Below are 27,482 nucleotides of genomic sequence, written 5' to 3'. Positions count from 1 at the left end.
ATGTCAAGAAATCTAAGACAAAAGAAAACAAAAACACTCCTTAAGGCTCTCATGAAACCAATTTGTAGATATGGTCTAACAACTCTCTGAACTATTGTTTAAAAACATCGGAAGGGGATCTTTTGTTGAGGGTGTTTCTAGGTATCTCCCAGACAGGGATAGCTTATAAAATATGGGGGATAGCTGTAGCCACCAAGAGAAAACTAGGAGAATTGTTATAAATACCAAGTCTTGCTCAGCCAGCAGCTAAGCCGGAAGAATGCCTCTTGTTAGGAAGCATGCTACTACTTTCCTAAAAAGGAAAAAAAAAATTAGTCATAGGGGCTTGTTTCTACTTCTTGACACGATATTCCCTATGTGGAATCTTTCCTGTGGGTTGCCAGGAGCAGGGAGTTGGAAGGAATACATGCTCATTTTTAACCTAGTGGTTTTGCCCCCTGAAGCCCAGAGGAAAAAGGAATGTTCCCATAGCAAACATTCTGTACTTCCTTTATAGTTACACTCATCAATCTTATAATTGCTTGTTCAATATCGGTCTTCCAATTAGACTATAAATTCCATGAGAGTGATTATGTTTTTCCTTATTCACTACCATGTATCTGGTATAGAGCCCTGGCATGTAGTTTGATGTTCAATAAATATCTTTTGAATAAAATGCTGAATAAATTACGTTGAAGCCATAGCCTTCAACAGGGATGATTGGAGCCAGTAGATTTATATTGGAGATGAAACCACTAGGTGAATTTGGAGTTGCTGTAGATGTACAAGGTGGTGGAGTATATAATGAAATCAATTAGATGAAAAAGTGGGAATTTCTAGTTTTGAAGGCAAAAACAGGGAAGAATCTTGTGATTACATTGAACCTGGTATGATTACATTGGTAATAATTAAGAATCAAAGAGAAAAATGCCAAATTGCCCATAGGTCTGCCTGTCGTAAAACATCTTTCATATATTATAGAGCACATATTAGTATTTTAGGTTTAGTTGCTTTAACAAAGAGGGGTTGTAGATTTTTCAAAGTACGAGTGTAAAAGTAGTCACGTCTGTGACAAACTGTACAATTTCAGCAACACAGCATCTTAAAGCCATCTGGGGTAGTGTAACATCCTTGCTGGCTTTCTTGTTGATAAATAAAGCTCTTGAAAAATAAATCTCCAAAGTTAAACCTATGAAGTGTCTGCAATAGTGTCATAAACACTATCTGCTTTTAAAAATTAAGAGAAAAAGATCATTTCATAGATACAAGCTTCTTTGATGGGATGAATATCTACCTGAAAATATGATGATGAAAGAGTCTAATTGAAAAATGGTTGCGAGTATGTCTCTGTTGAACTTCAGTCCCTTGTAGTGCTGCCTCTACCAAAGGACACTGAGAGTGACGGGCTCAGAGTTGAATAGCAGATCAGGATCAAAACTGGAGAACCAGGAACACGCAAAGTGCAAGAGACAAATACTATCAAATATTGACTTTTAAGTGAAGGAATTTTGAATAGACTACACTTAGAAAAAACATCATTTGGAATAACGTATGCCTGCAAATTTAAATATTGGACTTGTTTTTAGAAATCTGCAACTTGATAGCTTTATTAAGGTATAATTACATACAATAAACTATACATATGTAAAATGTACAATTTATTGAGTTTTGACGTATGTTTATATTTGTGAAACCATTACTACAATCAAGAAAATCGATCAGTCTCCAAAAGTTTTCTCAGGACCCTTCTCCTCGCTCTTGTTCCTTCCCCTAGGGAAATTCATCTCTTTTTTAAAAAATGTTTAAAATTTTTAAAATTATGATAAAAAACATAACATAAAATTACTACCTTATGGATATAACCAAGATTAGAGCAGAAATTAATGAAATTGAGAATAGAAAAAGTCAATAAAGCTAAGGGTTGCTTTTTTTTTAAAGATCAGTAAAACTGAAAAACCCTTAGTTAAAGAAAAAAATAAGTAAAGTCAGAAATGATTTCAACCAATGCTACCGAAATAAAAAGGATTATGAAAGAATAGTATGAACAACTGCCAACAAATTGCGTAACCTAGAAGAAATGGAAGAATTCCTAGAAACACACAACCTGCCAAAACTAAATCATGAAGAAAAGGAAAATCTGAACAGACCAATAACCAGTAAGGAGATTGAATCAGTAAACAAAAACCTCCCAACAGATCTCCCAGCTCTCTGATGTCAGGTCTAGAGCATCAGGAAAGACTAGAGATGGTAAGAAAAAAATAGAAGCCATGTTTCAAAAACCTGTATTACAGGTATTTCATCAGTTTAAGATGAGTCTCAAATAGCTAGCAGTTTGGTTCTCAAAAGATCTCTGAATTGTGTTCCCTTACTAGGGCAAGTGGGTCAGGACTCTGTCATGAGACAGGTGGAAAGGAAAAATCCAGCAACAGTATTTTCTCTAGCAGTAAATGAGATGTGGTGATCAGGGGAAAGTAAGGTATACCAAATGGGCAATGTCAGTCAAGACAACATGGCACAGAATATCTGTATTCTGGCCAGGTCACAGAGACTTGGCATAATAGTATGTGAAAAAAGGGTCTCGAATTTATATGGAAGGGAAAGTAGATGCAAGTGAATGCACAAGTAAAAAATACTTCGAAGAGACAAGCAACAAACACTATAGCCAATAATATATCAAAAAATCTACAAACAGTACATTCTGGAGAGGGTGTGGAGAAAAGGGAACCCTCTTGCACTGTTGGTGGGAATGTAAATTGATACAGCCACTATGGAGAACAGTATGGAGGTCCCTTAAAAAACTAAAAATAGAACTCCCATACGACCCAGCAATCCCATTACTGGGCATATACCCTGAGAAAACCATAATTCAAAAAGAGTCATGTACCACAATGTTCATTGCAGCTCTATTTACAATAGCCAGGACATGGAAGCAACCTAAGTGTCCATCAACAGATGAATGGATAAAGAAGATGTGGTACATATATACAATGGAATATTACTCAGCCATAAAAAGAAACGAAATTGAGTTATTTGTAGTGAGGTGGACGGACCTAGCGTCTGTCATACAGAGTGAAGTAAGTCAGAAAGAGAAAAACAAATACCGTAGGCTAACACATATATATGGAATCTAAAAAAAAAAAAAAGGTCATGAAGGACCTAGGGGCAAGACTGGAATAAATACGCAGAGCTACTAGAGAATGGACTTGAGGATAAGGGGAGGGGGAAGGGTAAGCTGGGACAAAATGAGAGAGTGGCATGGACATATATACACTACCAAACGTAAAATAGATAGCTAGTGGGAAGCAGCCACATGGCACAGGGAGATCAGCTCGGTGCTTTGTGTCCACCTAGAGGGGTGGGATAGGGAGGGTGGGAGGGAGGGAGACCCAAGAGGGAAGAGATATGGGGACATATGTATATGTATAACTGATTCACTTTGTTATAAGGCAGAAACTAACACACCATTGTAAAGAAATTATACTCCAATAAAGATGTTAAAAAAATTTTTTAAAAAAAGAGAAGGCATAAAATGGATGATTCTTCTTTGGCCATTGTTTGGTACAGTCTGATTTCCAAATCATATATATTCTTTATAGTTTCTAATGACAAGGAGATACATACAGAGAGAGATAGATGGATATATCTCTCCTAACAAAGAAAAGCTCAAGACCGGCTGATATTACTGAAGTCTACCAAACATTTAAAGAAGAATTAACTCTTATCTTCTCAAACTCTTGCAAAAAGTTGAGCAGAAGCGAACACATCCAAATTCATTCTATGAGGATAGCATTACCCTGATACCAAAGCCAAATAAAGACACTATAAGAAAACTACAGACTAATATCCCTGATGACTATTAATGCAAAAATCCTCAACAAAATGCTAGCAAACTAAATTCGACAGCACATTAAAGGGATTATACATCATGACCAAGCCAGATTTATTTCTGGAAGGCAAGTATGTTTCAACATATGAAAATCAATCAATGTAATAGACCAAATTCACAGACTGAAGGACAAAAAGCACATAATCATCTCAACTGATGCAGAAAAAGTATTTGACAAGATCTAACACACTTTCATGTAAAAACACTCAACCAAATAGGAACTGAAGGAAATTACCTTCATAATAAACCGCCAACATAATAAAGCCAATATACAAAAAGCCTATAGCTAATACCATACTCAATGGTGAAAGACTGAAAACTTTTCCTCTAAGATCAAGAATAAGATAAGGATGCCCACTCTCACCACTTCTATTCAACATAGTATTGTCAGTACTACCCAGTGCAATCAAGCAAGGAAAAGAAGGAATAAAAGCCATCCAAGTTGGAAGAGAAAAAGTCAAATTAGCTGTTTGCAGATAACATGATCTTTTATGTAGAAGACCCTAAAGATTACACATACGCACACACACAAATCTGTTAGAACTAATAAATTCAGCAAAGTTGCAGGATATAAAATCAACTCACCAAAATCAGCTGCATTTCTATATACTAACCATTACCAACTGGAAAAGGAAATTAAGAAAACAATTGCATTTGCAATAACATCAAAAAGTACTTAGGAATATACTTAAGGAAATGAAATGCAAGTACACTGAAAACTATAGAACATTGTTGAAAGAAATTTAAAAAGAAGCAAATAAATGGAAATACATTTCATGTTTGTGGATTGGAAGACTTAATAATGCTAAAATGTCCATACCACCCAAAGTGACCTACAGATTCAACGGAATTCCTATCAAAATCTCAATGGAAGTTTTTGCAGAAATAGAAAAAAATCATCCTAAAATTCATATGGAATCACAAAGGACCCTGAATAGCCAAAATAATTTTGAAAAATAACAAAGTTGGAGGACTCACACTTACTGCCTTGAAAACATATTATGAAATGGTAATCAAAACAGTGTTGATAGGCCAATGAAATAGAATAGGGAGCCTGGAAATAAACCCTTGAGTATGTGCTCAAATGATCTTTGACAAGTGTGACAAGACCACTCAATGGTAAAAGGGCAGTGTTTTCAACAAATAGTGCCAGGAAACCTGGATATTCACATACAGATAATGAAGTTGGGCACTTAATTGGCTCATAATGGAATAAAGACCTAAACATAAGACTTAAAACTGCAAAACTCCTAGGAGAAAATATAGGGGAAAATTTTTCATGCACTAAATTTGGTAATCAGTTCTTGTATATGAAACCAAAAGCACAGGCAACAAAAGCAAAAAATAGACAAATGGGACTACATCAAACTTAGACATTTTTAATCAAAAGACATGATCAATAGAGTGAAAAGGCAACTTATGGGATGCAAGAAAATATTTGCAAATCTTATATCTAATAAGGTATTAATATCCTGAATATATAAAGAACTCCTGCAATTCAACAACAACAAAAAAATCAGTTAACCCAATTTTAAAAATGGACAAAGGACTTGAACAGATATTTCTCCAAAGACAAATGACCAACAAGTGTATGAAAAAAGCTCAACATCACTAATCATCAAAGAAATGCAAATCAAAACCACAATGAGATAACCTCATATTCATTGAGAAGGCTACTGTGAACTAAAGAAAGAGAGAAAGAAAGACAAAAAGAAAGAAATGAACAAGTGCTGACAGCAATGTGGAGAAGTTGATGCATTGTTGGTGGGATTTTTAAATGGTGCAAGCACCTTGGAAAATAGTTTGGCAGCTCTTCATATTATTTTTGATTGCTACTTTAATTAATTAATTACCCTAAATTAATTACTAATTTAATTACTCATACAATTTTAATTTAAATAGAACTATTATATAATCCAGAAACCTTACTTCTGGATATATATCCAAAAAAATTGAAAGCATAGTCTAGGAGATGTTTGCGCATCCATGTGCATAGCAGCACTATTCACAATAGCCAAAAGGTAGAAGCAACAAAAATGTCCATCAACAGATGAATGGACAAACAAAATGAATATACATACAATGGAATACTATGCCACCTTAAAAAGCAAGGAAATCTTGTCACATGCTACAACATGGATGAATCTTGAGGACATTAGGTTATGTGAAATTATCCAGTCACAAAAGGACAAATGCTGTATGATTTCACTTATATGAGGTATCTAAATTAGTCAAATTCATAGAGACAGAAAGTAGAATAGTTGTTGCTAAGGGCTGGGGAGAAGGGGCAAAGGGGAGTCGTTTAATGGGTATAGATTTTCAGTTCGGCAAGATTAAAAGGTTCTGAAGATGTTTCACAACAATGTAAATATACTTAACACTAATGAACTGTATGCTAAAAAATAGTTAAGATGGTCAATTTATGATTTTTTACTACACACACACACAAATTCTATAAATAAATAAAACTGACCATACCAAGTGTTGATAAGAATGTAGAGGAACTGGAACTCTCATACACTGCTTGTGGGAATATCAAATGGTACAACCACGTTGGAAAACGTTTTGTCAATTTCATAAAAACTAAGACTATATCTCCTCTTCCACTTTACCCAAGAGAAATTAAAACATAAGTCCATACAAAGACTTGTATAAGAATGTTCCTAGTAGCTTTATTTGTAATAGTCAATAGTAACAACCCAAATATATATCAACAGTGAATAGACAAGTTGTGTATATTCATACAATGACATATTACTCACAGAATAAGTATACTTTGTAGATATCATTTATTGAGCTTTTATTATGTACCAAGAACTGTGTTAAATGCTTTAAACATGAAATCACAACTCTATGAGGTAGAAGTAATTAGCCTTATTTTACAGATGATGAAACTGAGTTTGGAAGAGTTGGTAGCACAATATGCCAAAGCCAAAATTTGACCCTAGATATAGAGTAATGCCAAAGGTGGAATGCATAATCCCTACAGTGTATTTCTTGAACTCAACAGGAGCAATACACTGGTAATCTGACAGCAAACCTCTCAGTTGAAGAATTCCTTAGGGAAAAGGAAGCTCTGGATCTCCGGCTATTCACCAGTGTTTTTAACTGATATACAGCACAACGTTGAGAATGTGGACTGTAATGGTTTTTGGTTTTGTTTTAATAAATTTATTTATTTTTGGCTGTGCTGGGTCTTCATTGCTGCATGCGGGCTTTCTCTAGTTGCGACAAGCAGAGGCTACTGTTCATTGCGGTGTGCAGGCTTCTCATTGCGGTGGCTTCTCTTGTTGTGAAGCACGGGCTCTAGGCACTCAGGCTCAGTAGTTGTGGCACACGGGCTTAGTTGCTCTGCCGCACGTGGGCTTTTCCCAGACCAGGGCTCGAACCTGTGTCTCCTGCATTGGCAGGTGGATTCTTAACCACTGAGCCACCAGGGAAGCCCTGTAATGGTTTTAAATGTAAACTCCCTAGGTGTGAATTCCCACAGTTATTATTCCCTAGTTGTGTGAGCTACTTAATCTCTCTGTTCCTTTATCTTTAGGATGGAGATAATAGAGTCTACTTCAGTCTCTGTAGTTAGAACAGTTCCTGGCAAGTAGAGTTTTACTTTTTTTACTTCTTAAATTTAACTTTGAATTCTTCCTATCTCTGTTAAGGAGATAAGCCACATTTTTAAAAACTTCATTCAATTTAATGTATCAAAATCTGTTCTGTGCAATGCCCTGAGCTAGGCATTGTTGGGGATCAAAGCTGAGTCAGATGACAGAATCTCTCTCCTCAGGAATTCTGTAGTCTGTTAAGCAAAATGCCCTATTGGCCTAGTCAGTATTGTTAACATTTACCTGCCCTGTGCTTTTGATTGATTGGACTTTAAAAATTTGACTTTGCAACATTCTAACCTATTTTGCATTATGACGTACTGTGTATAGGCCATTTCGCATTTAGGGCTTCCTAAATTACCAGCAGCACTTCTTTCTTGATTAGCAATATTTCTTGATATTAATATTGTTACTGAATGCAAGTTTGTGTGCCTGACACACAGTGAGGCCAAACAAACTAAAACGTCGGAGTTTGGAGCAGAGAAAGGTTTACTGCAGGGCCAAGCAAGGAAAACAGGTGGTTTGTGCTCAGAAACCCTGAACTCCCCAGCGGTTTGGGGGAAGAAGTTTTATTTTTTTTATTTTTTAGATATTTACTTATTTATTTATTAGCTGCATTGGATCATAGCTGCAGCACCTGGGATCCTTCATTGTAGCACGCAGGCTCTTCGTTGTGGCATGCAGACTTCTCTCTAGTGGCACGCAGGCTTCTCTCTAGTTGCGGTGTGTGGGCTTCTCTCTAGTTTTGGTGTGCAGGCTTGGTTGCCCTGTGGCACGTGAGATCTTAGTTCCCCAACCAGGGATCAAACCTGCATCCCCTGCATTGGAAGGTGGATTCTTAACCACTGGACCACCAGGGAAGTCCCCTTTGGGAGAGAAGTTTTTAATAAGCAAAATTTGGTGTGAGAGCTAAGAGTGTGTGACTTTCTTCTGATTGGTTGGTGGTGAGGTAACAGGGCTGTGTTCCAGGAATCTTGAGCTCAACCTGCAGTTACTGTCCTCTACCTGGGCAGGGGCTTTAGTTCGTGTAGAAGAACTCGAAGATAATACTACGTATATCCCTTGAGGAGGAACCAGGACCCTGCTTTATAGCTGCACTATCGTTCCTTGACAGCTCTTCTTTTGTTTCTGCATTACTTCTCCTCCCTATTTAGTAACTGTTTGAATCTGCTCTTTGGAACTTAGGGAAGGTCTAGGAGGATGAAGCTTTTTTCCTACTAACAAGAAATGAGGGACACGAAAAGGTTTATGCCCAGTTTAACTTACTAAGTTAAACTGATTTTGAAATAAAGGTTTAAGTATTTTAAGCATCGTCAAACATAACTGCTAGATATTGTAATGTTAGACACAGAAATCAACACACCCCTTTAGTGAGGGGCAGAAGGAATCACAAGTTATCACAGCTTAAGGCAGACCAACTTTTTGGTGTTATGTAGGTGACCTCTTTTGCTTATGTGAAAACTCAATAACATTGGAGCTGGAGTGACTGTAGGACAGCTACATCTATTAGAGATCGAAGCTAGAAATAGGTTCAATTTTGGCACAGTGAAACTTGTCTAAATTGATCATTTGACCCCTCTGCACTGTTGGCTTTGGGAAAGGACAAATAGGAGAACTACATCAGGTTCTCTAGGTTAGGGATCAGCATTAAAGCTATGAAGTAGAAACGTGTTATGGGTTGTGTTGACTGAAAAACCTTCACAACCTAAAAGTTGAGAATTATGTTTTATTCAGCAGGCATACTGAGGACTTAAGCCTGGCGGACACCCTCTCAGATAGCTCTAAGGGGCTGTTCAGAAGAGGTAAGGGAGGAATCAGGATATATAGGAGTTTTTGCAAAAAGAAAAAAAATAGCCCACATAGTTGGAACATCAAAAGATTACTGTTAATTAAAGAAAAAACAGACATCTCAAGTTAATGAATTTAGCACTTTTCTATGTATAGGAAGATGCAAGAGTCTGGGCTCATTGAAATCATTCCTTTGATATGCACCTTATCTATCTAGGGCCAGTGTCCAGTTTTCTTCATCCCAAATCCCTCAGTGTGCACTGCAGAGGAGTGGCTGCAGTGGCTGATGCCTTGATGACAAGGCAGGCAGTGACACTTTGTCCACAGTTGAACTGTATCCCCTAAAAGTTCATATGTGAAGTCTTAACCCATAGTAGCTCAGAATGTGACCTTATTTGGAAATGGGATTTTTACATACATAATTAGTTAAGTTAAGGTGAGGTCAGTAGGATGGGCTCCTAATCCAATGTGACTGGTGTCCTCATAAAAAGGGAGAAAAAAAAAAGGGAAATTTGGGCACAGAGATTCACACACGGGAGAACACCATGGAAGAGCAGAGTTATGCTGCCTTAAACCAAGGAACTACCAGAAACCAAGAGGGAGACCCAGAACAATACTTCCCTGCACCTTCAGAAGGAGTATGGTCCTGCTGACACCTTGATCTCAGACTTTTAGCCTCTAGGGCTACTGACAGAGGATTAATCTCCAAAATATACAAGCAGCTCATGCAGCTCAATATCAAAAAAACAAACAGCCCAATCAAAAAATGGGCGGAAAACCTAAATAGACATTTCTCCAAGGAAGATATACAGATTGCCAACAAACACATGAAAGGATGCTCAACATCACTAATCATTAGAGAAATGCAAATCAAAACTACAATGAGGTATCACCTCACACCAGTCAGAATGGCCATTGTCAAAAAATCTACAAAAAGTAAATGCTGCAGAGGGTGTGGAGAAAAGGGAACCCTCTTGCACTGTTGGTGGGAATGTAACTTGATACAGCCACTATGGAGAACAGTATGGAGGTTCCTTAAGAAACTAAAACTAGAACTCCCATACGACCCAGCAATCCCACTACTGGGCATATACCCTGAGAAAACCATAATTCAAAAAGAGTCATGTACCAAAATGTTCATTGCAGTTCTATTTACAATAGCCAGGACATGGAAGCAACCTAAGTGTCCATCGACAGGTGAATGGATAAAGAAGATGTGGCACATATATACAATGGAATATTACTCAGCCATAAAAAGAAACGAAATTGAGTTATTTGTCGTGAGGTGGATGGACCCAGAGTCTGTCATACAGAGTGAAGTAAGTCAGAAAGAGAAAGACAAATACCATGTGCTAACACATATATATGGAATCTAAAAAAAAAAATGGTTATGAAGAACCTAGGGGCAGGACAGGAATAAAGACGCAGACATAGAGAATGGACTTGAGGACACGGGGAGGGGGAAGGGTAAGCTAGGACGAAGTGAGAGAGTGGCATGGACATATATACACTACCAAATGTAAACTAGATAGCTAGTGGGAAGCAGCTGCATGGCACAGGGAGATCAGCTCGATGCTTTGTGTCCACCTAGAGGGGAGGGATAGGGAGGGTGGGAGGGAGATGCAAGAGGGAGGAGATATGGAGATATATGTATATGTAACGCTGATTCACTTTGTTATAAAGCAGAAACTAACACACCATTGTAAAGCAATTATACTCCAATAAAGATGTTAAAAAAAAATTTCTCTTGTTCAAGCCACTCAAAATGTGCACTTTGTTATAGCACCTTAGCAAACTAATATAAGATGGGAAGGGAATTCTGTTCTCTTTTAATTTTTTTTCTCTTTAGTGTTACACTAATGTTAGGGCTCTTCTGCAACTTGATTTTTTTTTAAATTTAAAGATACAGGGAGGGACTTCCCTGGTGGTCCAGTGGTAAAGAATCCACCTTACAATGCAGGGGACGCAGGTTCAATCCCTTAGTTCCCTTAGTCAGGGAAATAAGATCCCACATGCCGCGGGGCAACTAAGCCTGCGTGCCACAACTACTGAGCTTGCATTCCTCAGCTAGAGCCCACGTGCCGCAAAGTACAGAGCCCATGCACCCTGGAGCCTGCACACCACAACTAGAGAGAGAAAAGCCGCACGCCACAACTAGAGAGAAGCCCACGCACCACAACCAAGAGCCCATGTGCCTCAATGAAAGATCCCACATGCCTCAACAAAGATCCTGCATGCCACAAGTAAGACCTAAAGCAGCCAAAAATAAATTAAATAAATAAATAAATAATAAATCTTTTAAAATAAATAAATAAAGATACAGGGAATTCCCTGGCTGTCCAGTGGTTAGGACTTCATGTTCTCACTGCTGCGGGCCCCAACTTATATCCCTGGTCAGGGAACTAAGATTCCACAAGCCATGAGGCACAGCAAAAAAAAAAAAAGATACAGAGATAAAATAGTCATTTCCTTCATGGTGCTTAAGATCTGCTACAGGAGATAAAACAGACCAACTGGGAGGGCATACTTTGAATCTCACCTCTGTCGCTTATTTGTTGTGTGACTTTGGGCAAATTACTTAGCTTCTCCAAGTCTCAGTTTCTTTACCTGTAATATGGAAATAACAAGATCACCTGCCAGTGTTGTTGAGTAATTTGAGATAATGTATGCAATCTAATAAAGCACCCTCAGAAATACAGCTATTATTATCTAAAAACAACTACAATTTAAGGCAGAATATGAAGACAAGATCAGAAGTATAATTGGTGCTTTAGGAGCTCAGAGGGGTGAGGTATCACATATGGCTGGGGGAACCTGGATAAAGGCAGTGGCATTTAGATTGCTCTTTAATTAATTGGCAGATGGGATTAGTGAGATGACACTCATGGTGAAAAAAACAGCATGAACAAAGGCAATGTGTCTGCAAAAAACAGGTACATTCAGCAAGCAGTGAGGTGTAGGCTGGAAGGTTCAATAAGAATATTAGCTTAACTGTCTTCTTTAGAGAACACCCCTGACAACTTTGGCTTAAATGGTTTCCCACCTCTGCCCCATACCTCTGCATCTCATCACCTTATTTACTTCCTTCTTAGCGTGTATCACAAATTGTAATTATGTTTATTTATCTGTTTACTTGTCTATTATCTGTAAGGGTAGAGTCTGTCTCTCTTATTCAGATATAAATCCCAAGGACATGTTAAACAAATATTTGTTGGGAATAAGGAAGGGAGAGAAAGAGAGAGATTGAAAGGAAGGAAGGGTGGGAGGAAAATGAATGAATGGAGAGTAGAGGAGTATCAGTAGTTCAGGTTAAGAAGTAGTTTGGAACCAGAGCATGAAGAAGTTCTTGAAACAGGGGACTAAAGTCCCAAAGCAGACCTCTGAATCACTGTTCTCAGGGAAAGATTTGGTATTTTGTCTATACAACAGCCACTTCTGATGAGCCTTAACTTCAGGCCAATATGGGAAATACTATACACCAATGGTTCTCAAACTATGGTGCCTAGACCAGCAGCATCGGCGTCATCTAGGAATTTGTTAGAAAGACAATTTCTCAGTCCCTACTCCAGACCTACTGACTCAGAATCTGCATTTTACCAAGGTCCTCAGATGATTGAAAAGCACGGAGAATCAAAATCCTGTCCCTTGCTGTAACATCCAGTCTTAATCCATTTGGGCTACTACAACAAAAATACCATGAACTGGGTGGCTTAAACAGCAAGCATTTATTTCTTACAGTTCTGGAGGCTGGAAAGTCTAAGATCACAGTGCAGCAAATTTGATGTCTGGTTTATAAACAGTTGTCTTTTGGCTGTGTCTTCACAGGGCAGAAGGGGAAGGGAGTTCTCTGGGGTCTTTGTTATAAGGGCACTAATCCCATTCATAAGGGCTCCACCCTCATGACCTAATTAACTCCCAATGACCCCACCTCCAAATACCATCACACTGGGGATTAGGTTTCAACATATGAATTTGGGGGGACATAAAACATTCATTCTCTAGGTGTCCATTTATTGCTTTGCATCTTCCAGGCCTGAGAAGAGAATTGGGCTAAATGTACTTTGAAGTAGTGGGACTCTTATTGCAGAAATCAGAGGTATAAATATTCCCACTCTATTAGGTGCCTGTAGATAGATCTCAGCCTCAATCATAAGAGTTCCTTAAAACTGCAATACACAAGTAGTCTTTTAAACAGCAGTTATTCCGGGACATTCCAGTCTGAAGCCAAAAATGATCTCCCACCCAAGAAAGGAACTCAAAAGAAAAATACCAGTGACAGTAAACCACCACAATTAGAAAAAAAAAAGACAATGCAAAAACAAAACAAACCCCCACACAAATATACTCAGAGAAATAATCTGTCCATTTAGGAAAATGCTGAAGTCTGTTTGTGGGGAAATATTTAGGATAAAGACAGGGGACTAAAGGAGTAGAAACAGACCAAAATCCTTTAGTGAATCATGGAATCTGTAAACTGGTATCAGATGTTCGCCAGTCATAGAGTCACAGGGAGCCTTAGCAACATTTCAAATTCTTCCAAATAAGGTAACCCCAGCCAAAAGCTATGCTCTTAAAGACAGAGATTTCCTCTTACCTGCTCATCTACTTGGTTTAGAATGAACCAATTGTTTTCAGAACTATAGTGCATTTATACATGTAAGATTAGAAGGATTGTAAAAAAGGTTTCTTTACACACTCACACCACATTTTTACTGAGTCAGACTTTCCAAGGTATCAGTTGGAGAAAAGGATTTATAATCCTATTTATAGCCCAAGAAGAGAAGCTGTCTGTGGTTTCATTTGGTGGTTAGGGAGTAAGGAGGATTTGTTTTCCCACTGTAACATAGCAACTTGATTTCACTGCTGCTCCTCTGTCATATGTACAAAGGGAGATGCCAAATCCTCCAAGAGAGAATATTCCAGAAGGTGCAGAGATGGGCTGTAGTCAGCCTATGAGTTCACAGACATACATACAAAAAGTAACTACTTCAAGCTGAAGGTTTGAATTCCAGAAACTTAGAGAGTGAGTTGTATAGAATTATAGGCTTCTAGCAAAAACTCTTAATAGAATGTTAACTGGAAGAAGTAGTTGTGTGTCAATATATCCATCTTCTCTGCCCCAGGTGGGCTGGGAGTGGGGTGCTGCCTGGGCTGGAGTCTGCTCCCTTGGGCCCATTGTCTCTGCCAAGTGATAAGCAGCCGCCTTCGTCTACCCCAGTGTGCCACACAGTAGCGTTCTCTGTGTGTGACAAGTTGTAAAAAGTTTGGAAAACACTGGTATGAATTACACCCACGCTGGAGGCTTTCCAAATGTGTGAATAGATTCATGATTTTAAGTGGCACACAGGTATGACATTAAAAACACTGAATTGCTTAGTGAGAAAAAAAATTTCCCATTCAATTTTCTTTCAATCCTTCTAACAGGAGGAAGAGAAATGATCAGTTGGGTGTTACCATATCTCCAACCAATTAATTTTCCTTTTAACAAACAGAGACCAGATCACAGGCACAGAGCTTTTTTCTTTTGTAGTGATTTAAAGTTTCATTTAAAAATAAACGTATTTAGGGCTTCCCTGGTGGCGCAGTGGTTGAGAGTCCGCCTGCCGATGCAGGGGATACGGGTTCGTGCCCCGGTCCGGGAAGATCCCACATGCCGCGGAGCGGCTGGGCCCGTGAGCCATGGCCGCTGAGCCTGCGCGTCCAGAGCCTGTGCTCCGCAACGGGAGAGGCCGCAGCAGTGAGAGGCCATCGTACCGCAAAAAAATAAATAAATTTAAAAAATAAATGTATTTAGACAAAAAAGGAGTTGATGCAAAGAAAACATTGAGCAAAAAATGGTACAAATTGCACCTTCCCATATGGCAAAATTGTGAAGACTATATTCAAATGACTGAAGTTCAGAAAACACCATCTGTTGAATTTACTCCACAATATCTCTGATAAGTGATTTAAAATGCTTCTAGACTTAGCAAGCATGTTATCAACACAATTTATTTAGTTTTCAGACACATTAAATTGTTAACACTTTGCATTGAAATTTGTTTCCCAGGTTCTTCCTATTATGAATTCTAATTAAATATTTGAAGATATTTCTCTTTCGTTAGTATCCTCTCCTGTACTTTTAACATCCTTCTTTTCCTGGGACACATACACACCAGGCCATCTTTCCTCAAGCCAAACTCTCTTCGATTTCTCCCCCTTTGACGTAGTTCCGGGCACACTCACCCCCCTGGCAATTCTTCTCTGGGCTTAGTCTAATTTATCAGTGTCTCTTTTAAAATGAATTAGTAAGAACTATTTTGGTTGCATATGGCAGAAAACCCAGTTTAACCTATAGCTTAGGCAAAAAGGAGATTTTACTGGTTCACATAATTTAAAACTCCAGAATAAGTTTCATTAAAGACATGGTTTGAAACAGAGGCTCATAGAAGATCCCCAGAATAAGGATTCACTGCTTCTCTCATCTCCCAGCTCCATTTCTCGAAGAAAGAAATTCAATCAGGCTTTTCCCTCAGGATAGCAAGACGGTTAAAGAGTTCCAGTCTTACCTTCTTACAATCTCACGTCTAGTAGAGAAGAGTGGGAATCTTTCAGGAATTCCAGAAAAAGTCTCATTGCATATTAGTAGCTATGAATGTGTCGAATGCTTTCCCTTGAGCTAACCCCTGTCACCAAAAGAACGCAATATGCTTATTGGTCATGAGTTAGGAATAAAGACATCTTTATTGGAAATGCATGGCCGTAGGTGGGGAAACAGTTGGTGTCCCAGAGGGAAAGCAAGCTGTGTTTACTAGAAGAGCTTGTGATGTCCAGATATGAACTCAGTTCCCTGGGTGAGGTAAGACCAGAGAATACAGCAGGACTATCACCTCCTTTATAATGAACTTTATATATCAATATAGGAGTGATTGAGAGCATGTTCTGCATTCTGTAACTATACCAGGGGTTGTTATTTTCCAGTCCTCTCTCTATGTTGGTAACTCATGCATGATGTGAGAAATAGAAAGCATTACATCAACATAAGACAGTGTTCTTTGGTTTCCAGACCAAAGTATATGATTAAGATGAGCTGGTGGGGCTTCCCTGGTGGCTCAGTGGCTGAGAGTCCGCCTGCCGATGCAGGGGACACGGGTTTGTGCCCCGGTCCGGGAAGATCCCCGCATGCCGCGGAGCGGCTGGGCCCGTGAGCCATGGCCGCTGAGCCTGCGCGTCCGGAGCCTCTGCTCCACAATGGGAGAGGCCACAGCAGTGAGAAGCCCGCGTACCGCAAAAAAAAAAAAACAAAAAAAACAAAAAAACTGGGATGTGTAAAGTGCAGAGCCCAAGATGTAAGAACAATTGCATGGCACCTCCCAACGCAAACTCATCTGCTCTGTGCTATGTTGTTGGAATCACGGTATGTCCAACCATCTGTCTCTCAGAGTTTTCAAAAGATAACTAAATGTTTACCCTTAGCCCTCTTTGATTCTAAACCAGAAGCTGCTACTAAAATGACTCCTTGAAACCAGGGAAATCATGCTCATTCTCCATACTCCCTATAGGGCCTGGCATTGCTCTCAGAATACAATAGGAATGCAATGCATGTTTGTAAAGCACAACTAAGATGAGCTGGTGAAAAAAAGAAGGAAGAAGAGGAGGAGGAGGAAGAGGAAAAGAGGGAGAAGGAGAAGAAAAGAAAAAGGGGGTCCTAGTATTGGATACCCTGATAGCAACCGGGTATGGGAACTGATAGCAAGAAAGGAAATAGAAAAAACATACCAAGTGGTGACTACTGTTCAAAAAGCAGAGTAGAACTGCCAAAAATAAAAACAAAGTTACCAGTTTCAAAACTCCATATAGAACTACAGCAATCAAGACAGCGTGGTATTGATATTCAAGAAAAAAAACATATAAATCAATAGAACAGCATTTGTAGCTCAGAAGCGTTTATGGTCATTAGATTTTTGAAAAGGGGGCCAAGACAATTCAATGTGACTTGTCTTTTCAACAAGTGATATTAGAATAATTAAATACCCACATGCACAAAGATGAATTTAGGTCCTTATCTCATATTATACTCCAGAAAAATTCAAAACAGATCGTAGAGCAAGGTATAAATCATGCTAAATTAGACTTCATTAAAATTAAAACATTTTGTGCTTCAAAGGACACCATCAAGAAAATGAAAAGATAAGTTGTAGAAAAAGAAAAAAATTTACAAATTATATGTCTGATTAATTACTAGTATCTAGAATATATAAAGAATTCTTTTAAATCAATAATAAGAAAACAACTGGATTTTAGAAATAGACAAAAGGCTTGATGCACATGTCACCAAAGACTATATACAAGTGGCTAATAAGCACATGAAATCATGTCCAACATCACTAGTTATTAGGAAAATGCAAGTTAAAACCGTAATGAGATACTGCTTCACACCCACTAGAATAACTACAACCAAAAAATCAGGCAGTACCAAGTGTTGGCAATGATATGAAAAAACTGGAAACTTCATACATGGCTGGCCAGAATTTAAAACGGTGCAACCACTTTAGAAAAGAGTTTGACAGTTTCTTAAAATGTTAAACATAAATTTACCACATAGTGCAGCAATTTCACTTCTAGGTATCTACCCAAGAGGAATGAAAACATTAAGTCCACATCAAGACTCGCATATAAATCTTCACAGCATCATTATTTATAATAGCCAAAAAGTGGAAACCATCCAAACTTCTATCAAGTAGTGAATGGTTAAATAAGATGTGCTATAAACATAATGGAAGACTATTCTGCAATAAAAAAAGGAACAGTACATGCGACAACATGGATGAACCTCAAAAATATTACGCTAAGTGGAAGAGGCCCGTAACAAAAGATCAAATATTATATGACCCATTTCTATGAAATGTCCAGATAGGCAAATCTATAGACGGAAGTGGATTAGTGGTTGCTGGAGCTGGAGGTATGAATGGGGCTCCAGCAATTGGGCATGAGGGATCAATTCGAGCAGATGGAAATCTTCTAAAATTGGATCGTGATGGTGGTTGCACAGCTCCATATATTTACTAACAATCATTGAACTGTACACTTAAAATGAGTGAGTTTTATACGTAAATTTTATATCAATAGAGCTGTTTTTAAAAAAAAAAAGAATACTCACAGTAATGCAGAAACAAACTTTGTAAGTAAAAAAAAAATTATGTTTCAATCAGATGGTGGAATTATGAGTTATTTTTATATATTTCTGAATTTTCCAATGAAAAGTGCATTTTTAAATCAGAAGAAAACAATAAAGATAATTTTTAAAAATTATCCTCTGAGAGTCAAAATAAAATCACTACATGATGGACCAGAGGAGAGTTAGGTAAAGTCACCTTGATAAAGAGACAGAGTGGCTCTCAGGCCCGCAAGATTTGACAGGAACCTGACTAAAGTTAACGACACATTTAAAGAGAGAAGAATCAGCCAGCAGAGAGCACTGATCAATAAAGAAAGCAAAGAAAAGGGACAGTCATAGAGGCAAGTATTGCAGGGCCTCACCTGTGCCACGCAGAGAGCCTGAAGGCTGGTCACAGAGCAGGTGTGCACAGTCCCATGGTAGAGATGGATGCCGCACATCTCACAGAGCTTTGGGCCATGAGGCACTCTAAATACACTGCATGCTCACCATAAAATGTTTTTCTAACCTTTTTTTCCCAAGCAGCTTTATGTATAGAGAAATCCTAGCCATATTGTTGTATTAGGAATTAACACGTATTCTGGTTTATATACTTCAGACACCTGATGTTTACACAGTGTGAGTTGGCTTGTCCAAGTTGGATCAACTCTACAGTGGTGGCAAGATGGAAATTATGCATCTGGACAGCTAAGAGAGACTGTGGAATGTGATAAATGCATTAAGGTAAATGTCTCCCTGTGAGACCACTTGGAAGCCAGCCAGTCAGTTCACCTTTCTCAGTGACAACCCAACCTTGACAAGAGCTTCTCATTCAGACTTCAAATATCAAGAAATCCAAGACACCAAGACATATTGAAATGATCGTAAGCTCAGCATACTTTTTTTTTCTGGCCACGTGGTGCGACATGCAGGATCTTTGATCCCTGAAGCATACTTTTTTAAGAAGCCACTTATGGGAAGGATTTTAATTATTCAAATCGTGTACTTACTGACTCTCGATCCATTCAGCCATAGCAATGATAACTCCAGCACGTGCTAGTTCAATTCCACCCTAGTCATAAAATGAGTCCTGTTTAAATGGAGAGCTTCCTTCCAATAACTTCTGGTGGTGGTGATGTTGGAAAGAGCCTGTGGTTTTGTACCCTCTGCCTCTGGGGACGATGGAGCTCATTTTTTTGAGCACTAAGCTACAACATATGGGCATTTTGCAACACTGACCTTTTGTCCTGGTTCATAATATCTACTCTCATTCCCATAAGGGACTTTAAGGCCAAGCCCTTGTATCTCATTCCTGCCTGCCCTCTACCTCCTTCCATACTCACACTCTCATCCTAGTTGGACCCTGATAGTGCCCCTGCCTTGACCTGGATGGATGATTTGATTCTGGCACTCAATGCTCTGAACCACCATTTCCTGGAAGAGTGGTTCTCAGTGTGGTTGCTGCCATACTACAGTTCAATTCTGATGTTGAGCACCTACAGTTAGCATGAGACTCTGTAGGTTTAAGGGAAGTCCCCAACAAGACTGCCTTTACTTCAGGCACCAGCTGCAAGTCTGGGGGTCTCCAGGCTACCTGCCCTTCTGATCAACTGGTTGCAAATTTCAGGAGTTTCTACTACCCCTTCAGGTTTGATAATTTGCTAGAATGACTTAGAGAAGTCAGGAAAGTGCTATACTTATGATTACAGTTTTATTGTAAAGGATACAAATCCTTTGTATCCAAAGACCAGCCCAATGAAGAATACATAGGGGGAGATCTGGGAGGGTCTACGTGCCTTCTTGCCATGGAATCAGGACACGTCCCCCTCCCAGCACATCAATGTGTTCACCGACCAGGAAGCTCCCCCAAGCCTCAGTGTCCAGAGTTTAATTGAGGTTTCATTATATAGGCATAATTGATTGAATCACTGGCCACATGACTGAACTCAATCTCCAGCCCTCCTCCCTTCCTGGAGGTTGAAAGCGTGTACTAATATCATTGTGCCTCAAAGACTCAACTCTCTGACCCCATGGTTGGTCTTTTGGGCCTGAGCAGCCCCCATTCTGAGTCATCTCCTGAGTATGAACAGAGATGTGGGGTCTTCTCTGGCGGTCCAGTGATTAAGACTCTCCATTTCCACTGCAGGGGGCATGGGTTCGATCCCTGGTCGGGGAACTAAGATCCCGCATGCCACGCGGTACAGCCAAAAAATAAATAAATAAATAAAAACCAACCGCTTCTTAAAAAACAAAAGCAAACAACAAAAAAAACCACAGGTGTGATCCAAGGGCCCACCATGAATAACAAAGACACTCCTGTCACTGGGGGAATTCCAAGAATTTAGAGTGTCCCCTCCAGGAACTAGGGACAGATGCCAGTCAAATTCTTTACTATACAACAGTTGCATATTGCAATTGCCTAATAACCTTTTTGAAAATTGTCCATTCCTGGATCCCACCAAGAGATTCTCATTTAATTGGTCTGGGGGACAACCTGGATATAAGCATTTAAAAGATCTCTGCCAGACGATTCTATCATATCCTACAAGTTGTGCTAATGGCCCTGCTTTATCCCCTTAGTTTGAACTTCTAGGACATGTATGCTCCTCCAAATTAGACTGGAATTGCTGGTTTGTTTAATGGAGCTCCCAACATGCCACTTGGCTGGGACCAGACCTAGGATCTAGCTCAGGTCTGGAGTCTCCGTGTTACACAACTCTAAGTGGCCCCATTCATTTCATAGCCTATGTGAATTGTGCCCTGGATTTATGCAGTGTACACACTACACAGGGTGGCCGTGTCTTGATCTAGTCACCACACATCAAGTTTTCATCAAAATTTGCCAAATGACCAACTTAGCAGGTTTATTGATTTTCAAATGTAAAACTGTCTAAAATAAATCAGAATTTATCTAAAACAAACTTGTATATTAAGAAAAAAGTAAGAGGGCTTCCCTGGTAGCGCAGTGGTTGAGAATCTGCCTGCCAATGCAGGGGACACGGGTTTGAGCCCTGGTCTGGGAGGATCCCACATGCCGCGGAGCAACCAGGCCCGTGAGCCACAATTACTGAGCCTGCGCGTCTGGAGCCTGTGCTCCGCAACAAGAGAGGCCGCGATAGTGAGGGGCCCGCACACCGCGATGAAGAGTGGCCCCTGCTTACCACAACTAGAGAAAGCCCTCACACAGAAACGAAGACGCAACACAGCAAAAATAAATTAATTAATTTAGAAAAAAAGAAAAAAGTAAGAGCTGAAAGATTCCCATATGAAATGCTGACATTTTGCTAAATTGAACATTCTGTAAAAGAAAATAGTGAATTTTGTAAATTCATATAAATTTGACATGTTAGTCTACAAATTAGCTTTTAAAAAACTGACCTTCAATGAATTGGAATCTGCATATTATTTTCTTGGCTTCTGCTATGATTAGCTTTCATCATCTAAAAAATTTGCTTATATGAAAATGGGTTAAACCCATTTTCCACCAAGATTTCTTTGGGCAGCATGTGATTAAGAGATTACATTTTTAAAGTGCTTAAAATAAAAAGGCAAGAGTAGGGAAAAGGAAAACATGAACCACTTCTGACCCACCACGGTTTTTCCCAAAGGCCTGGAATGTACTCTTCAGCAATGAACCAAGAAATTTTTGCAGCAGAAAATTATATTTTTTTAAGCAGCACTTGGCAACTGTGTTGGGATAAGAGGTTGTATTTGACATTAAGGCCCTGACACTGGTACATTTCCTGAAGAAAACAGTGATCACCTTTATGCATGTTATCCTTACAAAGCCAGTTCAAGGTACTTACGTGGGCCATTCTTCTGACGATCCATCTAAAGAAAAAATTGTCCAGAAAACTTCTCTTTCTGCCTCAGACTGGAATAGGAAATAATTTTTAATAAACTTCTTTTTCTGCCACCAGGAAGGGAAGGGGATCCGAGTTGGTGATTATGATTGCATTTTAAGTTACCTAAGAAAATTGCTAGTGAGAAAAAAAGATTGCCTTCTAAAAAATAAACAAAGCAACCAAAGAAAAACTTCCCTAGTCCTAGCTTTGAAAGCTCATCCTGAATTCCAGACAGAATTCAGAATTCCAAAACAGAAACTCTAGTTTTCTGTTTATTTCTGAGTTTTTGATGAATTTACCAGCCCTAACAGCTGACACTGTAGGACTCAATAAAAATCCTAATAAATATGTAGCTGTGGTCGGTAGTCTTTGAAAAATAAGTAAAACTTCCCAACTTGTTCCACAAACCTCAATTATCTCAGACTATTAGAGCATCTGGAACTAGGGAGCCAAAAGTTAAGGGTTCAGAGCAATCGGGTTCCAGAGTTTCATTTGGGTGGGCTAAAAGTGCATATTAGTTTGGCTTTTCCACCTTCTGCTCCTTTTCAAGAGAATAAATAATTACAGTGATTTATCTTTGAAATGCGCAGCTTGGAGTTGGATGTGGAGAAGTCACATATGGTGTCAGCACTTCAGCCCGAAGTAAATAAACTGGTGAAATCTATTTAGCACACGATAAGGCTAGGCACTGAGAAAGAGAGATAAAAAGAAGCTGGCTCTACATGATTAGAGAACTTTACAGAATACCAAGCTTTTGCAAAAAGAAAATAATTATAAAAAATACAAACAGTGGGAAAAAAGACAGAAAGTCTTCCAAGTTCCAAATTTCCATCCTAATTCTAGCTCCCAAAAGGCCAGTCAGTTTCTCAGGCTCTCGGCCTGGCTTCTTCTCTTCCAGGTTTCAGCCTCCCTCCCTGTGGTAATTGCCCGATTTTGGATACAGCGGAGCAGTTGCTCAGATCTCTAATGCCTTTCAAGGCTGATGGGAAGATTCAACCTAGTGGTGGCCCTTAGTGCTTCCCTGCCTTTTCCAGAAGCCCCAACCAGGCACTTTGGCAGCACTATGGTGCCTGCCATAAAAAAGATCTGCCCTCCAGAAAAGCTGCTTTCCAGTTCCCTTTTTCCTCCAACAAGGGTTGAGTCTGCACACAAATTTTAATTTGCTTTCAAGTACTTGAAAAGTCCAATAAATCAAGCAACTGACTGGGACTTCCCTGGTGGTCCAGCGGTTAAGACTCCACGCTCCCAATGCAAGGGACCCAGGTTCCATCCCTGGTCAGGGAACTAGATAGATCCCATGTGCTGCAACTGAAGATCCCACGTGCTGCAACTAAGACCTGGTGCAGCCAAATAAATAAATATTTTTTTAAAAAAATCAAACAACTGACTTTGCCATTGAGCACAATAGTTTGTGTGTTGGATGTAGCCTTGGATATGTCTATGCACAGAATCTCATCCCCCTCCTGCCTGAACCTCTCTCCACCCCCATTCCTGCCACCTGAAACTGCTCTTTCCATCAGTCCTCACTGATGCCCTCCTAGTTGCTACATCCAAGTAACCATCTATCCATTCATATCTTATTTCCCAGATCACAAGAAGCTGACACTGTTCACCAGTTAATCAACAAAAGACATGGATAATGTCCTTTCTGTTTTGTTTTTCCTTCAGAATCTCTGACCACTTCTTCACGGTCTTCATTGTAGCGTTCCCTTTCTCTACCCATTACTTAAATGTGAACTTTCTGCAGAACTTCATCAGAGACCCTCTTTTCACTTATCTCTTTATTCTTGAATAATTGGATTCAGCCCTTTGCTTTCATTGTCACCTATATGTTGATGACTCTCATCTAATATCTCTAGCCTGCCTCTCTCCTGAGTTCTGATCTCATATGTCTGAGGGTCCTTGGGGAGGCAGAGAATGGGAGGATCCAGAGAGGAGGGACACATTAATGGGACCAGAACTTTCACTTTCAGAGACTCTTCTACTCCTTTAGTGTCCTAAAGAAACTTAAAATATGCAAAGGATGCCATCTGCTTTGCCTGGCACCTTAATATTAGCATATCGTAATTTTACTTAGAAGTAAAAAAAAAATTAAGCATGTATTTCTCTTCTAAGTCAATACTCAGGTAGACAAGTTGAAAATTTAACAATTCCTTTAGACTGTATGTCATTATTTCAGAACAGGATTAAGAGGAGATGTGATAAAAAGAAAAAGCTAGAGTGTTATTATGGGGAGATGGTCAGTGACTTCTTTCTTATATTTCTTATACTAATTTGTACTAATACCAGGTAGGACTAGCATTGGCTACAGATGAAAGAAACCTTCTCCAAATAACAGCTTATTTCAGTCTTCATGGATGTCTGAAGGTTCGTAGTCCAGAGTTGGGATGGAGACTCTACTAAGGCTTCAGGAAAAAAGCTCTAGCTGACTTCTCTTCCAATCCTGGGCTGTGGCCTCCATCTTCATGGTCCAATATGATGGTTGAAGCATCAAATTAATGTTCGCAGGAGCAGGCAAAGGGCATGCTTACACAATCTTTTAAGTATGTTTTCCTGGAAGCTTTCCAGTAACACTTCTAATTATAAGTCACTGGCCAATTATTCACATTGCTGCTTGCAGTTAAGAGAGAAGCTAGACAATGCGGTCTTTATTCCAGGCAGTTCTGTTTCCATCAAACACTGTGCTTCAATTACTGTGGGTGATGTGAAGAATATGTGTGGGTAGGGGTACAACAAGCAGCGTCAGCAATATTGTTTTCTGAACAGTGAATAAAACCTTGAGAAAATACCTAGATTTATTAGATCATGACAGGGAATGGAAATGTTCCTTTGTATAAAGATTTTGTGTAGAAAAAAAGATATTTGTATGGATAAAATCAATGAGCTCATAGGATTCTTTTCAAGGGTCCTCATGCTGGCTCAGTTTCAGGTGCAACATAGCATTGTGAGAATCCCTTGCACTAGAAGGACTTAGGGGCCCATAGGCCATTTTCCTGAGAGGCAGTAGGTAGGCAGGGACCCATTACACAGAAGCTGAGAGAGCCATAGAGCCTTAAGTGCCTCTGGTCCTGGTGGGTAGACTTGTCTGAGAAGCTGCCGGCTTGGGATGGTTCCCCACAGAAGGGTCTCTGTTATTTTGTGCAGTTCATCTCTGAGTATCCCAGTGAGGACTCCCACCATTTCTCTTGAATTTACAGACTCCACTGTGGGGATTTTTCTCCCCGCTAGTCAAGTTAAATCTTCCTTTGTTCAGAATCCTTCCTCTTCCTCTGTTCTTACCCCTTCAACACAACCACAACCTTAAGAATGTGATCTTTGCACACAACATTCTACCATATCCAGCAAAAAGCCTCAATAGATCACTCCTAGTACTTAAGGAGATTTTTGTTTGTTACTCTTTTCTTATTTTGTCAGGCAAAGCCACCTTCTTCAAGTACATGGGTATGGGTATGTCTGTGGCTTTTGTGGCATTTCTAAGCTGTAGTGAGCCTTTCTAAGCTGTGAGCCTTAGATTAAAGGTGTTATAAAGGAAGTAAACAACAACCAAAAAATTCTTAACTTTCTTGAACTAAAAAGCTACATAGAGACCTATATTTGAAATACTGATATGCTGAGAGATAAAATAATGTCGAGTAAATATTTCACATGTACAAATAATTCAGTTTCACAACTGTGTTTTAGAAATGCTTGGCTTTTAATCAAAGAGACACACACCTGCTTTTCTAAGTTAGGTTTCAATCTATACATCAAATGGGAAGCTCAGTAGGACATCTTGGGAAGGGACTCAAAAAACTGTAAATAATAGCAGCCTGTATACTTACCAGGGACCTGAGACAGTGGTAACTCCTGGGTCCTACGTTAACCCTTGTCTTGCCACTGGGCATGCCTATGGGCCAAGACTTGTACCCTGGCAATCTCATTAAAGTAGCATAATGTAAAAGCAGAAATAGGAAGTCCTTTCGCCATCTCCATGTAAACTGATGGAGATGCTGTGAAAAGAGCAAGGCTTGAGAGATACACCAGCCTGGATTCAAATTCCAGGACTTCATTTAGTAGCAATACTTTGAGCAAGTTTTTTACCCCCTCTGATAAGAAAGCAATGAGCAGTAGAAGCCAGCATGGGTTCATTAATAACATCTTACGTCAAACTAACATAATTTTTATCTTTTATGAGGTCACTACTATGCATAGACAGAGTGCATTTTAATGTTGGCACACCATTAGAAAAAAATGTCTCAAGATATTCTTGTGGTCACAATGAATAAATGTAAACTGGATAATCATTAAAAGTAAGTTTGGAGCTGGTTGAACAATGACATACACAGATGTGTACTAATGTATCAATTCCCCCTGGAAAGGATATCTCTAATAGCAGGAAAGTCTCGCTCTGTTATGTTCAAGATTTTATCAACAACTTGAATATAAAATGTATTAAATGCTTAGGTGGCTCAAAAGTAGGAGGGACAGTGAATGCACTGGATGACAGAATCAAAATTCAATATGATCTCAATAACCTAAAAAAAATAGCTGAAATAAAGGTTATTAAAAGAGCTGTGCCAAGTTCATCATTTAGATTCATAGCTGCTTGGGAGATGGGTATGGGCCAGGTTTGGCAAGGGTGTCAGGTCAACATGACCAGAGCAAGCAGACTGGGTCCGCTTGGCTGGCAGGTATGGAGAGAGTCAGGGAGAAGAGACCAACAGGATGGGGCTCCCACTGGCCAAATCTTTAAAAATTTGAACAGTGAAATTTTAGTATTGATTATATGGATTATAACTAATTGAATAAAGTAGGAATCCATGAGCCCATACTGATAATAAATCAATAAATGAATTAATATGTGAGGCAGAAGAGGAAAGTCTATCTTATAGTAGAATGCCAACTAAGAAATATAGAAGGACTGATGGACATAGGAAAAGATCATAGTAATAGTTTTTTCAAACAAAATCATCAATGGAGGCTAATACTAGTGGACGAAAGTATAAAATACTTAGTAATTAATTTTACAGTGAAGAACCTGTCCAAAACCATCTTATCCAAGTTGTAAAAGTGAACATCACCAGAAAGGCCTATCTTGATGACTGAGAAGGTTGAAGACTTCTGGCTCTAAATTATATCTCAACATGTAAGGGCTAGAGTGTGACTATAGAAGACAGAGCCCACTGAGTCATGAGGAGTACAACAGCTACAGACGCATGCTGATGCAGGTGTGTTGAATCAGTGACTCAAATACCATCAGTGCTTTT

At 39.2% G+C, this 27,482-nt stretch overlaps 1 pseudogene; it reads left to right on the top strand.

Moving 5' to 3' along the window:
• Positions 1-2,246: 2,246 nt before the first annotated feature.
• Positions 2,247-27,482, top strand: part of LOC114895912 — a 36,994-nt pseudogene continuing 11,758 nt past the window's right edge.

Source organism: Monodon monoceros, unplaced genomic scaffold (assembly GCF_005190385.1).
Source record: "Monodon monoceros isolate NGI ecotype Baffin Bay Population unplaced genomic scaffold, NGI_Narwhal_1 Super_Scaffold_15, whole genome shotgun sequence".
NCBI classification, from domain to species: Eukaryota; Metazoa; Chordata; class Mammalia; order Artiodactyla; family Monodontidae; genus Monodon; species Monodon monoceros.
The sequence above is the reverse complement of the archived record's forward strand: the minus strand, read 5'-3'. Positions and strand labels throughout refer to the sequence as shown.